The sequence below is a fragment of the Corvus hawaiiensis genome, chromosome 26, assembly GCF_020740725.1.
Source record: "Corvus hawaiiensis isolate bCorHaw1 chromosome 26, bCorHaw1.pri.cur, whole genome shotgun sequence".
Taxonomy (NCBI): Eukaryota; Metazoa; Chordata; class Aves; order Passeriformes; family Corvidae; genus Corvus; species Corvus hawaiiensis.
In genome coordinates, this window is record NC_063238.1 from 36,181,293 (window position 1) to 36,194,386 (window position 13,094).

The 13,094-nt window shown below is 43.3% G+C and overlaps 1 long non-coding RNA gene across 2 annotated transcripts in view; it reads left to right on the forward strand.

The window, feature by feature from the left end:
- The window catches only part of LOC125338403, a 49,979-nt gene extending 39,757 nt beyond the window's left edge, over positions 1-10,222 (forward strand). For both annotated transcript variants that reach the window (XR_007208279.1, XR_007208277.1), the window contains exons 6-7: positions 1,227-1,357; positions 7,047-10,222. This is a non-coding gene — a long non-coding RNA (uncharacterized LOC125338403). The remainder of the gene's footprint in view (positions 1-1,226; positions 1,358-7,046) is intronic.
- The last annotated feature ends 2,872 nt before the right edge of the window (positions 10,223-13,094 follow it).

A 13,094-nucleotide genomic window follows, 5' to 3' on the forward strand; every position in this document is an offset into this window, starting at 1 on the left:
TTCTTCTAATGGAGGAGTGAAGTTTCATGAATAAGGCCTTCACAGTGCTGAAATGTGGGGGGTGGGGGGAGGAGGTGGAAAAGGAGCTTTCCCTGCAAATTCATCATCTTGGATGACTCAAGCCTTTAAAGTTCCGGAAAGAAATAATTATTTAAAATAGATCAGCCTGAGACAGACAGCTAAGGTAGAAGTAGTGGCAGAAATAGCTACAGTATAGTGAACTAAATTTCTCAGGGGTTTCATATGGTTGAAGCTATTTCAGTAATCAATGGTACTTCCTGCAAAAGCTTGTAATCCAAAGGCCCTGAAGTCAATGGGAAACTTTCCCTCAGTTTTTTGGTCTTCACATCAGATTTCTGAATCGTTCAGTGCTGTACCTATTCATAGGGAATACAACATACATGGTCCATCAAAAGCCAGTTCTAACACTGCATTTCAAGATCGGCATAATCTTGCATTTCACACGTTTCATTTCCTCCCTTTGCCAATGTCACTTGGCCTCTGTTCATCATGGGCCACCTTTAATGTGTGGTTTAATGGTTTTTCTTCTGCTAAATACCAGATAAATTATCTCATCAGTGAAAAAAAAGAAGGGATCCTTCAGAAGACAGACAGAAATAGATGTTGTATGCTATGGGGTCTTTAAAAGCCTGCTCAATGACCAGAGTATATTTTATTCCAGTAAGAGTAGAAACTTATTCCCACACCTACAGGTGTTTTCCAGCTTTTTTGTGATGAGCTCCACATCTCAATAAAGAAATTGCCTCATGGGCACTTATCCTCCAAGTCATTGTGTAACATCCCTGTGGCAATTTACATTACATGGAAAACCATACTGAAAAAGCATTTGTGCCTCTTTTTAAGAAGTCTTTAGAGGAATATGGGTATTGACCTTCCTGTAAAAGTTGACCATGGTTTCTGCTTTAGCTGTTTCTCTCGTCTCTTCTTCCCTTGGCTCTGTTCTTTTCAGATGAAGCCCAGGATGAAAGTCAGCATACTGCAGGCACAGTGAGCTCACCACTGTGCTGTGGACCACAGCTGAGGAATCTCCATCCCAGTCCTTTTCTAGGGTGAAGTTTCGGTGTGACATGCAAAATGCTAACAGGATCACAGATCTTACTTAAAGGCAAAATGAGGCAAATCAACACCCCCAGTGATTACTTCAGAGAGAGCTTTACAGCCAAGGATAACACCTCTCCCTGATGCATTCTGCTGTATTTTTCCAGGGTCATTTGCCTTGCTTTTGCAGAAACAACAGGATGGCACTGGGACCTGAACTCTGACTCTCTGCTGTTTCTGCTGTTTTGGATGCTGATGCTGCTCTTTCACAACAGCTGAGTTAGATCCAGATGGACATGTGAGTTATCTTTTCTCTAAAGAAGAAACATCAGCTAAACCCCTGAGTCTTTTATATAGTTAAGAAGTTACTTCTGTCATTTCTTGGCATGATAGATTAGGGACTATTAACATAGTCTAATTGCTTATGAAAATACCAGATTGTTTCTTGTTAAAGTAACAGATTCACATCAATCCCAATTCATTTTAAATACATGACTTTCAGCAATTTCACATAAAGAATGTGCAAAGAGAAGGTTTCTTTTTCTATTGGACTTGTAGAGATGAGCATGTTTGAAATTTCAAAATGATAGGTAGAGTTGGCAGTACATTTAACTGCCCAGGAGAAGTATTTCAATACATAGAATAGTACATAACTTTTGTGAACGTTCCCTTCTTACAGCAAAGGTGAATCTTTAAATACTGGTCTATTCTCAAAGGCTTCTTTAGGACCTGTCTGAAATCTCCTCATACCATGCCATGGAGGACAAGCAGGGATAAGAAAATAATATGACAGTGATTAAAGGTAGAAATACACATATTAGCAGCAGGAAATTTCTTTTAGCTCATACCTATCCCAGTTTTCCAGCTACTTAATGTCAGTTTTTGTTGTCAGATTTTTAATATTTGTTTGTATTTACAAGAAGAGTTTTCCTACTAGTCAAAACATTATTTGCATGGTTCACATAAAACAAAAATGGAAAACTGAATTTCTGGGGAGCAAGGCAGTCAAATATCTGGCATTTGGGACACTCTTCTAATTTAGAGGACTTCAGCATTTTCATAATAATAATAATTAATAATATGAGGAGGGGTCATCTGAGTGTTCTTGACCTAAGAAATATGGTGACAACTGTCACAGAAGAAGGTTGCAGAAAACAGGAAAAAGGAAGGAAGCCATGGGTAGCCTTCACTTCAGATAACCTATGACTTAAGTGACTGATGCCTTGTCTGAGCTTTTCCTTTCTAGGAGCTCCTGATGCTCAAGAGAGGGTGTGACACAAGGCATCAGATGATGGCAGTGTTAACTCCAGAGCTCTGGAGGAGACTGGCCAATGTCCAAGAATCAGGAGCCTCTCAAACATGCTGCATGCTGATAGCAAGATTGCAGTGGAGAAATTTTCCCCTCTTACGTCCATAGGCAGGGTGTAATATGTGCATTACTCGCATAAGGTACTGCACCGTGTTCACAGCTTTTCCCTGAGCTCACTGCTAGAGCTGAAGCATTGGAGTGGATTAAAGGGAACATTTGCATGTAGTGAAATCTCGAGTTGTTCCAATGTCAGTGGAGGAGCCACTTTGCTGTAGTCATGCATGCTGAGCAATTCCTGATTTTAATGCAAACCAAAGCTCTCCTCAGCATGAGTGAAGGCTGCAGTGTTGTTTCTTCGCATCCTGCTCATTCTCTTGGGGTGTCTGGGTCATCTGTTGTGTGTATAGAGACATTGTCCCTCACCCGTCAGGGCTCCACCAGCTGCTTGTTGGTGTTCAGAAATTCAACCAAGGCCTCGAGACAGCAGGAGCCCATGCTGGGAGGGTGAACCAGAAAGCTGGAATTACAGCACTTGGACCTTGGCCAGAAACACCAGGATGAAAAAACGAACCCTCCAAATGAGCTACTGAGACCTTGTGTGGCAGTCACCAGCAGGATGTTTGTTTTCCATCTCCTCCATGGGACTGCACATCCAGTCACAGTTTCCCATCTTAAAGCGGTGCTGGGATATTTGTTCAGGACTGACTCAGAGGAAATGGTGCCACTCAATGGTGGCACTCATTCAGTAGTTAATCACTGTGTGACTTCCCCCAGTTTGGGGGTTTTCCTTAGAGACCTTGGAGCTCATCCTGCACCCTTCCTTCCCAATGGATGGATGGATGGAAAAACAGGAGCTGTGGGATGGCAGCACAAAGAGCATCAACACTGCAAGCAGGGCTCTTTGTGAGCCCTCATGTCGCCCCAGGCCTGCTCCAGCAAACCAATACACATATGCTTAACTCTACACTTCTGAGGCATAATCCCATTAATTTAAATGGGATTACTTATGGGCTTAAATTCCTGCAGGATCAGCAGTGAGGTCTGTTGCTGCAGCTGCCGGGTGCAGTACAATTAATGATGTAACGAGAGTTTTGCTCATTCTGTACCCAAGGGCTGCCTTGCTGAACATCAGCACTGCTCATAGCCTCAAGCCTGAAAAATTAGCCCTTCTTCAATTCAAAGGTCTCCTGGGTTTTAGCTTTGCTTCATTGTCCTTTACCTGCAAACCAGACTTTCCTAAATTGAACTCTCCTATGGTTTCTGCCTCTTTTTCATTGTCCCCAGGCTGCATGGAGGATTTTTGTCTCTACCACTGCTTGTGGATCATTGGATCACCTTAACTGCCTTGATCAGTACAGTACAGAGAAGCACACATGCGCACACACCCACCCTCCCCCGCTTATCTTCTCTAAACAAGCATATTTCCTCCTACTTAACATCTTTCTGCTAATCTCTACCATCCTGCTAGAGCAGGCTGCCTCTGAAAGAAAAATAGCTTCTCTACTTGCCCTCGGGTCATTTTGGTCATTAGATCCCACTGCCAGCCCAAGGGTAAATCCATTGTCTGCAAGAGGAAAGTTAGTTAAAGCTGGGGATGAAAATATGACCTAAAAGTACTTTCCTCCCCCTTGATTTTTATATGGATGGGTATTTTATTTTCTAAGTGGTAGCTGCTTTTCTATCTGAAATCATCTGGCCACTTATATTTTAAATGAATCAGTAAGGCTGTGAAGTTAGTTACTTTATTTTAACAAATCTCTTAATGAATTAATTAATCAATAGTTTGCTTTTGAAGGCTCATGCACAATGTTAGTAATGTTACATGTAAGTAAGTCTAACACATATAGAATCAGGAGAGGCAGTCTGAGGGAAAGTGAATTGCTTTTGTTTAACTGCATGTATTTTAACATTTTGGGCTTAGAAAAAAAAATAATTCTCCCACTGGAGACCTTTTATGCCAAGTTTGAGCCTGGAGCAACTTTTTATGGCTCAGTTGCAGTAACCCCTTGAATATAGGGGTTTATAATGGAAACTCTGACGAGCTCTCAGCTAAAGCACTTCTAACAGATGTTTCTGTAATGAAAGGACTGTGCAGAACAGGCAACAGAGAGCAAACTGTATTTTGTATTTTGCAAAGATTACGGATGATTGTGCACAATTTATAAAGCAATGGTGCCTTTAACCCAAAGTCGCACGCTCGCACCAGGCTTTGCCCCATGCGTATGCATACATTAATAGGAGAGTGCTTCACTAACAGAACCAGCTGTTGAATGCAGCTCTTGTATAGATTTTAAAATCCAGGTCACTTTGCTCTTCTGAACAGTGATTTGGTAGTGATGGCACTGGCAGGTATGCTTTCATTCACACTGCCCTGAAGATGGACAATCAGGACTCCATTAAACTGGTCTGAGTAGAAACCAAATTGTCTGTAGGTGAGAGGAATTGACTTGACACTTTGGGACTTTCTTCTCTACACTGTGTCATCTCCAGCAGTCACAGACGTGGCAGAATGGATCTCCTGGTCTCCTTCTCCAAGGGTTGATGGCTGAGTGCTGAGTGTGCTGTGCTGAGTGCCCGGGGTGTGCTGTGCTGGTTTGTCCCCATCTGGTTTGTGGGCCCTGGGGAAAATGTGGATTTCAGCAGATTGGGAGACTCTGGAGATGAAACTGGGCAGAGAATCAGGAAGCTGTGTCCTCACAGCACATTCTAACCTCAGAGACCCAGATGTCTTGGCCCTCAGTCACTGGAATGTTGAAGTCTGTCTTAAAACAGGATTACTAAGATAAAAAAAATGAGCTCAAAACTCCCTAGAAAAGGAGGTTTTATATGTGGAAATGTTACCAGAGGGTATTTTGGGTTTTGTTCTGATCTCCCTGTCAGTGCTCATTAAGTGGAGCGCAGAGTCACTGGACCATCATCTGAGGGTGTGTTTGATGGTGCTGGGGAGACCTTGAGAGGCAGATGCAAGACTTGCAGACCCTTCCTAGGCATTTTTATGTCACACACACATTGATTTGTTCCAAAGGCCTTCTTTTTTACGAACATGTTTTGCCAGTCTGAATTCCTTTTGGGTGAGCAGCAGCGACAATGTGTAATTAATGTTCTCCTGGTTAATGCTCTGTTAATGTGCTGTACCCACAAAAATGTGGTCCCATGGGCTGTATTCATCACTGCCTTGCAGGTAGTTTGGAGTAACTGTGTTCCCTATGTGAAAACTTCCCTTTTCTCCATCAGTGCAAGGAGCAGAGGCATCTGTTAGCACTGAATGACTGAGATGAAACTGCTTACAGCATTCTTCAAGCGACAGCAGAGGAGAAGAAACCCTGGACTGACTTTATCAATTTGCATTTGATAGAGCATGTTATATTTAGGGCTGAGTTAACATGAAAGCATGTGGGTTCAGGAGTTCGTGCTGGAGTGGGCTCCTCCCTGCCACCACATTTTGTGCTGCAGTGGACCTGAAAGAATTCCAACTGCCCATTGTGACAGACACTCTACCCTTTCAGGGTAGCTTGTGGCATCAGTGCATTATCCTCTAAGCTAAATTGTCCACTTCTAAGTATCTGGCCAAGTGTTTCTAACTTCTCAGTTATCTGCTCCTTGGAAATGGTTTGGCTTCCATTTTCCTGACTTTCTGTAGTTGCTTTTTGTTTGTCATGGTCCTTCTTCCCAAATGTCACCTTTGATATATCAGAGCTGAAAGGGTGCTCCAGCTGCCACAGGCTCCTGGGGAGAGCACAGCCCACACTGGAGCAGGAGCTTCCTCGTCACCTGCCTGTCCCTTGGCCATGATTCTCTAGTTATGAGAAGCTCAGTGTTTTCACCAGCCCACTCTTACCTTTCTGTGTTGGGGCTATGAAGAAGCAACAGATAACCTTTTTCTGAGTGAACCCAGTAAATTTGTCATAACGGATTCAAATGTGGGAATGTTTATCTTAGTGGAAGGACAAATAATACAGTTACAACCATAAGCAGAGAGGAAAGCAAAACTGGAGCAGTGCAGTGCAGGAGAGGTCTCCAGAGAGCATTCCCTCCAGCTTACCCTTCATCAGTCTCTGTGGCTTAAAGGGATAAACATTTTATGTCTTCTTTCGCCTACGCCACAGCCATCTCATCTGTTGGTAAATTTGGGCCTGTGCTGTTCTATCCTTAGCAGACCCCTAATAATCCTCCTCTGGAGGATCTGTTTTGATTTTTAAAGGAATTAGATTTGGAGGGCAATAAGCTGTAATCAAAAGTTCACTGCTCAGACTTAGGACATGGTGATGTCTGATGTACCTGCCAAAGCTGACTTTGGGCAAGGCACAGACATCCACATTTTAGCTGCCAAAAAAACCCAATGGCTGTTATGGACTGAAAATTTCAGTAGCTCTGTTTCCATAACTGAAGATACAAATAGCCAAATTTAAGCCCACAAAAAATATTGTTATCATTAAAATACATTGATGCTGTATATGTTATTTTAATGGGAAAGACTTGACAGCATATTGTAGTTATTCTTAAGTGACTGATTGTTGCATCCACCCCAAGTGATCAATACTAGGTCAGATCTGACCTATGGCAGTGAGTGATTTTCACTACTTACATATGAATGTTATATATTTGTTTCCCACAGTGCAATGCGTTTCCCCACACTCAGTATTTTAACCTCCTCTTCCACTGTCTGGCTTTTTGGCAGGAAGCTGTGGCAGTTACCAGAGAAGCCCATGTGAACTCATCCATCCATTTGCTGACCATTTGAAATGCTGGATGTCTTCTTGTTATTTATCTGTTCCTTTCACAGAGGCTCATATATGAACAGTAAATTAGCTGAGAGTGCACAGTGACATACTCTGAAACTTTATGTGTGCATATTTAAGAACCTCCATAAAAATGCATTAGGATTTTGCAGGAGTTGGGGGTGGGTTGCTGTATTGGTCTGTACAAAGGGAACCTAAGGTGCAGATTGGTAGGGAATCAAACCTTTTAGTGCCCAACCTTTTAGAATATGAGTGATAATGATAGATTTTGATCATTAGCAGCATCTCAGTTTGTGACAGCATTAGCTTCAACAATTTATTGTCTTGATGCAGTTCATGGTAGCAGAGTGGCGAAGAAAAATGAGAAGTAAGGGTTAATTTCTAGCTGCCTTTAAGCTGATGGCAGAACTCCTGATGACTTCAAGGGTGAAGATCTCACCTCAGGTTTCAGCTGGTGTAAGTTGACATTCCTCCATATACTTCAATAAAATCAATGAAGCCCTGATAATTTATTGCAAGTGAGAATCCAGCCCTAAGGCTATTAAGGACTATAATGTATAAAGCTATAATTATGAAACCATAATTCCATCAAGAGCTTCTGGCGATATCATGGACTAGAGTTAAGTGAATTGTGCAAATAAATGTAATGGTCTTGCAGTGCAGTAGAAATACCTCTCTCTCTCTCTAGATAGAACTCTTAGCACAAAGATATTAAAATATCTTTTATCCAATCATAGCAATAATTGGAAAAGAAATATCAGCTGCAGATATGAGATTTCCAGGGCACTGAATCAAAACATGCATTTTGCAGCAACCACTTCAAAATTGTGGAGGGTTCTCTGCACTACTGTGATAACTCAAAGCATAAAATCTCCTCTTGATTTTTATGTTATTTATCACTATCAATCAGCTTTGATAGTATGGCTCAAATTTCAATGCTGAATGCACCCAGATAGCACATGGGTGTTTCACCTTGTATAACACAGCAAGGAAAGGATGAGAGTAAATAGCCTCCAGTTACACCAGAAGAGATTTAATTAGATATTAGCAAAAAATTTTTCACAGAAAGGGTTGTAAAGCATTGGAACAGACTGCTGAGGGAAGTGGTGAAGTCACCATCCCTGGAAGTGTTCAAAAAGTATGGATATGACACTAAAGGCCATGATTTAACGATGAACATGTCAGTGGTTCTAGGCTGATGGTTGGACCTGATGATATTAAATGTCTTTTCCAAACGTAATGATTCGTGATTCTAAAGCAAGCACTGTGTGTGCATAAAGATGTGCCCGAATGGCAGGAGTGGATGGAGCCCTGGGAAGGGAAGAAGACTCTGTAGGTGTTTGGGATGGAGGAGCATGGATTGGGTAGGATGAAACTGATAATCTACTCTTCTACCTTTTTTCACCCCTCTTTCTTTCTTTTTTGTAAATCTGTACCTGAATAATTAGTCTCCCAATTAGACAAAGACCTATACAAATACTCAATCATCCTGTTCTTGCATATGCAAGATACAAACTGGGTATATAAAGATGTCTGTGCACCAGTGGGTCTTTCTTCATTTAAAAATCAGATCTCTGCTGGTCTCTCTGCAGCCTTTTGGGTCTCTGAAGCTGCAGGGAAACCCAGATGTAATTAATCTTCACCGGGAAGATTTGTCTGAATTACAGTCCTGAATCTCAAGCAGTCTGGAGCTTGAGGAAACACATGGATCAAGATTCAGTTTAGATTAGATGTGATAATTCTGAGGATACAGCTCTCTCTTGACTAGGAAAAGCACACTTTTTGTGAGTCAGTCTCTTAAAATCAAGGCAGATAGAGGAAGAAATGAAAAAAAAAGAAATTTTGCAAAAGTGAAAAGCTTTGAGCAGGATATTTTCCTCTTATTTGCTCATGTAACAGGATTTTTCAAACAACATAGTCAGCTGTTGAGCATGAGATATCACTCACAGCTCCAGGTATTGGTTGAAAAGTGACTTCAGATTCAAGCCTCCCTTGTGCCACAGTAAACTTTATTTTGTCTGTATTTGCTCAGTTGAAACTGTAAAGAAAATAAATGACAGATTTCCTCTGTGGAAAAGTCCTGCAGAATTTAACATTGGTGAAATCATGAGGATCTTCAAGGATAGGGAACTGTAAAAAAAATCAGAACTCCCCCTGAAATTCAGCAGATTTCCTGTCTATTCTACAGTGTTTTATATGCAATTTCCTGTTAAAATTAAAAATATTAAAAAGCCCTAAAATAGGCATTAACAAGGCTAGAATTTCCTATTAAGTTGTGAAGGACTTTTCCATCGGGACTGTGGCAGGTTAACTGCAGCATCTGAAAAGTTTGGATCTGGCATGTGGTGGACTGAGTGGCAGTGTGAGCATCTGCCCTGGAAGGTCTGTAGCAGCATCCCTCAGTGCAACCCCTGTTCCATTTTCTGCTAATGAAACAACCCCAGCCAGGCTCTGATTCAATAACCTGTTCACCATGGCCTCAAATCAGTCTCTGGAAAATTTCACTTCTGAGTCTCATTGAAGTCACTGAAAATGAGGCACATAGTGGAAGTAAATTACTTGTTTATGCTGTACTTTGCAGTGCCAGGCTTAGGCTTGATCCTAAAATCTAAGTGCAGCTTTTTGCTGCCTTCAATGGGCTCTAGGGCAGGTGCTACAACAGCATCTCCCCACACTAGGATACATAACAGGTTATTCCACCCACTGGGTTTCTCACAGGATGCAGAAGAAGTGAGTGTAGCCTGAGGCTGAAGACATATGCACAAGTGAGATAAGGATCATATATGGGAATTTGCAGTGGGATTGCCCTACTTTATACAGCTGAAGATCTAATCCTGGCTATCTAATAAAACAGTTAATCTTCAAAATCTTCTTGATAGACTGTGCAAAAGGAGCCCAAAACTGGCAATTAGCTCTGTTTTTAAAATACTCCAGGCATACATTTTAAATATCTGCACGTAATTCTGGGGAAGTGATTCATAGCAATGCAGGGGAACCTGAGGACGGCTCAGAATAAATTGGACAGATGACAGAAACCCAATCTTTATTGAAATATCAGATAAGGAAGTGTCATGGTTTAACCCTAGACAGCAACTAAACTGCTCACTCACTCCCCTCACCCCTAGTGGGATGGGGAGGAGAATCAGAAAAAGATAAAACCCATGGGTTGAGATAAGAACAGTTTAATAATCAAAGTAAAGTAAAAAAAAAAAAAAAAATAGTAATGAGAGATCACAAAAACAGAGAGAGGAATAAACCCCAAGAAAGACAAGTGATGTACAATAAAATTGCTGACCATCCTCTGACCAATGCCCAGCCCATCCCTGGGCAGTGATCAGCCCCTTCCAGACAGTTCCCCTCAGTTTATACACTGACCATGACATTCTAGGCTGTGGAATATCCCTTTGCCCAGTTCAGGTCACCTCTGCCGGCCATGTTCCCTCCTGGCTTCTGCTCCTGCTCACTGGCAGAGCCCAGGACTCTGAGAAGTCTTTGGCTCAGGGTTAGCACTGCTCAGCACCAGCCCAAACATCAGTGTGTTATCAACATTATTCTCATACTGAATCCGAAACACAGCTCTGCACCAGCTACTAAGAAGAAAATGAACTCTATCCTAGATGAAACTAGGACAGGAAACTTCTTCTTTATATGGAAATCTTACCAGAACTGAGTGGGATCACATGCTTTAGTACAGAGTCGTCAGCGAGTTTCTCTTACCCCCATATACATTGCTGCATATGGTGCTGCACACTGCACCGTGCTGAAATATGGTTGGTTTAATTGGCTGCCATGTGTCATCTGATTTACTAAACTCTGATGGATGCTTAATTGAAATATATACAACTTTAATAAAGTTCTAAATAAGTCCAAGGAGCAGACTCCAGGTGCAATGTTTTGTGTTTAGTGTAGTTTGTTTTCTAGTGGAAGAAGCAATGTGTATTGTTTGTGGGCCAGGTTTGCTTTGACTTGCTGTTCAGGCTGTTCACAGGCCCTGTGTGCAGTGAGCCTGAAGGCAGTGGTGAAGCGGGTGGTGTGGCAGGGGACAGCACAGCCATCAGCACGGCCATCAGCACGGCCATCGGCACGGCCATCGGCACATCCCCTCGCTGACGGTGCTGCTGGGATCCAGACACTGCTCCAGCATCCCAGCAGGGCTGCTCTGGGAACACCTGCAGTGCCCGGCTCTGTCTCCTTCCTAGTGTGTAGGAAGCAGGGCTGGGGCAGGGAGCTGGGAGTGCAGTAGTGGTGTGGGATGCAGGGGGATGCTCAGCAGATGGGCAGGCGTGCACCGAGAACCCCACGGCCGCTGGCTGCCACAGATGTGGCAGATGTGAACTTGCTGAATAGACTCATGCTCAGATTAGCAATGGCTTCAGCTCAAGCAGTGATTGCTTTTCCTGGAACAGCAGCCCTACAAAATTCTCCCATACCACTGGTGTTTTGGAATAGCTCCTTGAATCACAGAAGTCCTCTATTAACCTGAAGATACTGAAGACATCTAATCTCTTTTTTGACTGATAAATTAAATACTGCCAGAGGATTTTCCATTTCCAAAGCACTGGAACTTATCTGCACTGTTATATTGTTAGAAAAGTCTCCAGTGCAGTTCAGGAACCAGCACTGGTCAGCCACCTCTCCCAGCAGGCAACTTGGAAGAGGTTACACTGTTCTGGAGAGCAAAAAACTCAGAAGTACAGCTGCAGGCTGTTCGAAGAGCTGATTGGCCTCAGTGACAGAGAAGAGGTCTGGGCATATTTCATTTATTATCAGAGGTGCAGCTGCTGTGTCCTCTGGAGCACTGTACGTAGTGAGGAGACCTGGCAGGGCATTGCTTGCAGGTGGGCATGGGGAGCACTCACACCACAGGGTTAATGGGGACTGGAGACTTAATCCAGCCTCACGGGAGCCTCCCCATCACCCACACACAATCTCCCATTCTGCAGCTTCTGGCTTGAAGTGGGATGCCCAAAAGAGGGCACATTTTGGTGTAAAGGCACAAAACACCCTCTCTGCCTTGGTTTCAGTCAGTGTCACTAAATGAACCTGACAGAGAACCAGGCACAAGGGCAGAACAAGCATATTTTCAATGGTAGAGCTAATGTGGGGCTCCATGCTGTGCTTCAGGGCAAGGACATAAGGTCTGGCAGGCAAAGCCACAGCAAAGGAGTGAGCAGCTCATCCCAACACCTATGAAAACACAGGCTTTCTGCTGGTACAAACCTCGTGGGACTGCTGGGGTTTAGCCAGACCCATTTGGGCAGGGACCAAAGATCGAACAATGCCACCCACGCCTGTTTTCAGGCTCAGGCTGCATCACTCGTTCAGTTTTTGTTTCTGCTTTTGGAGGATTATTGAGGATTTGTCACAGAGAGCAGTGCTAGTCTGTCCTGAACTGTCTGGATATGCACCAGCTGATACAAACCATCACTCTTGAGCTTTTCAGGTGACTGCACAGCCCCAGCAGAGCAGGATAGAGACTTTGCCGTTGCTGGGCAATCCTCTGTGAGGGGCTGAATGCTACCAAGTGGTGCCCACACTTGCCCTCATCATGAGTGGGAGCTCAGGATGATGAGTCTGCTATGCTCCTGCCTTTTCCCACCACTCCCCATCTCCTCTTACACCTTCCCTGTCCTCCCCCTGCAAAATGGTTCTCCAGTGCTGTAGCTGTCTGTGAGCAAACCAATGAAAGATTGTGTTTTTAATTAGGGTTTGATACTAATTGCCTTCAATGAGGCTATTTTCACATCACAGCTGACCAAAGCAAGAAGACATTAAGTCTGTCTCCCTAATAAATCATTCCTCCTGCTCCCCAGGGTTGGAGATGAAGAGTGAATAGGCAGTGTACACAGTGCTGGCCTAATTGTCTCCTAAAATATGCAGGCAACTCCCACAGCAGTCAACAGAAAGGCTCGTGTGCATCTGAGGAGGCCTTGTGTTATTACTGATGCTCTCGCACTAAGGGGGCCATTGTTCACTCCCCCATCCCT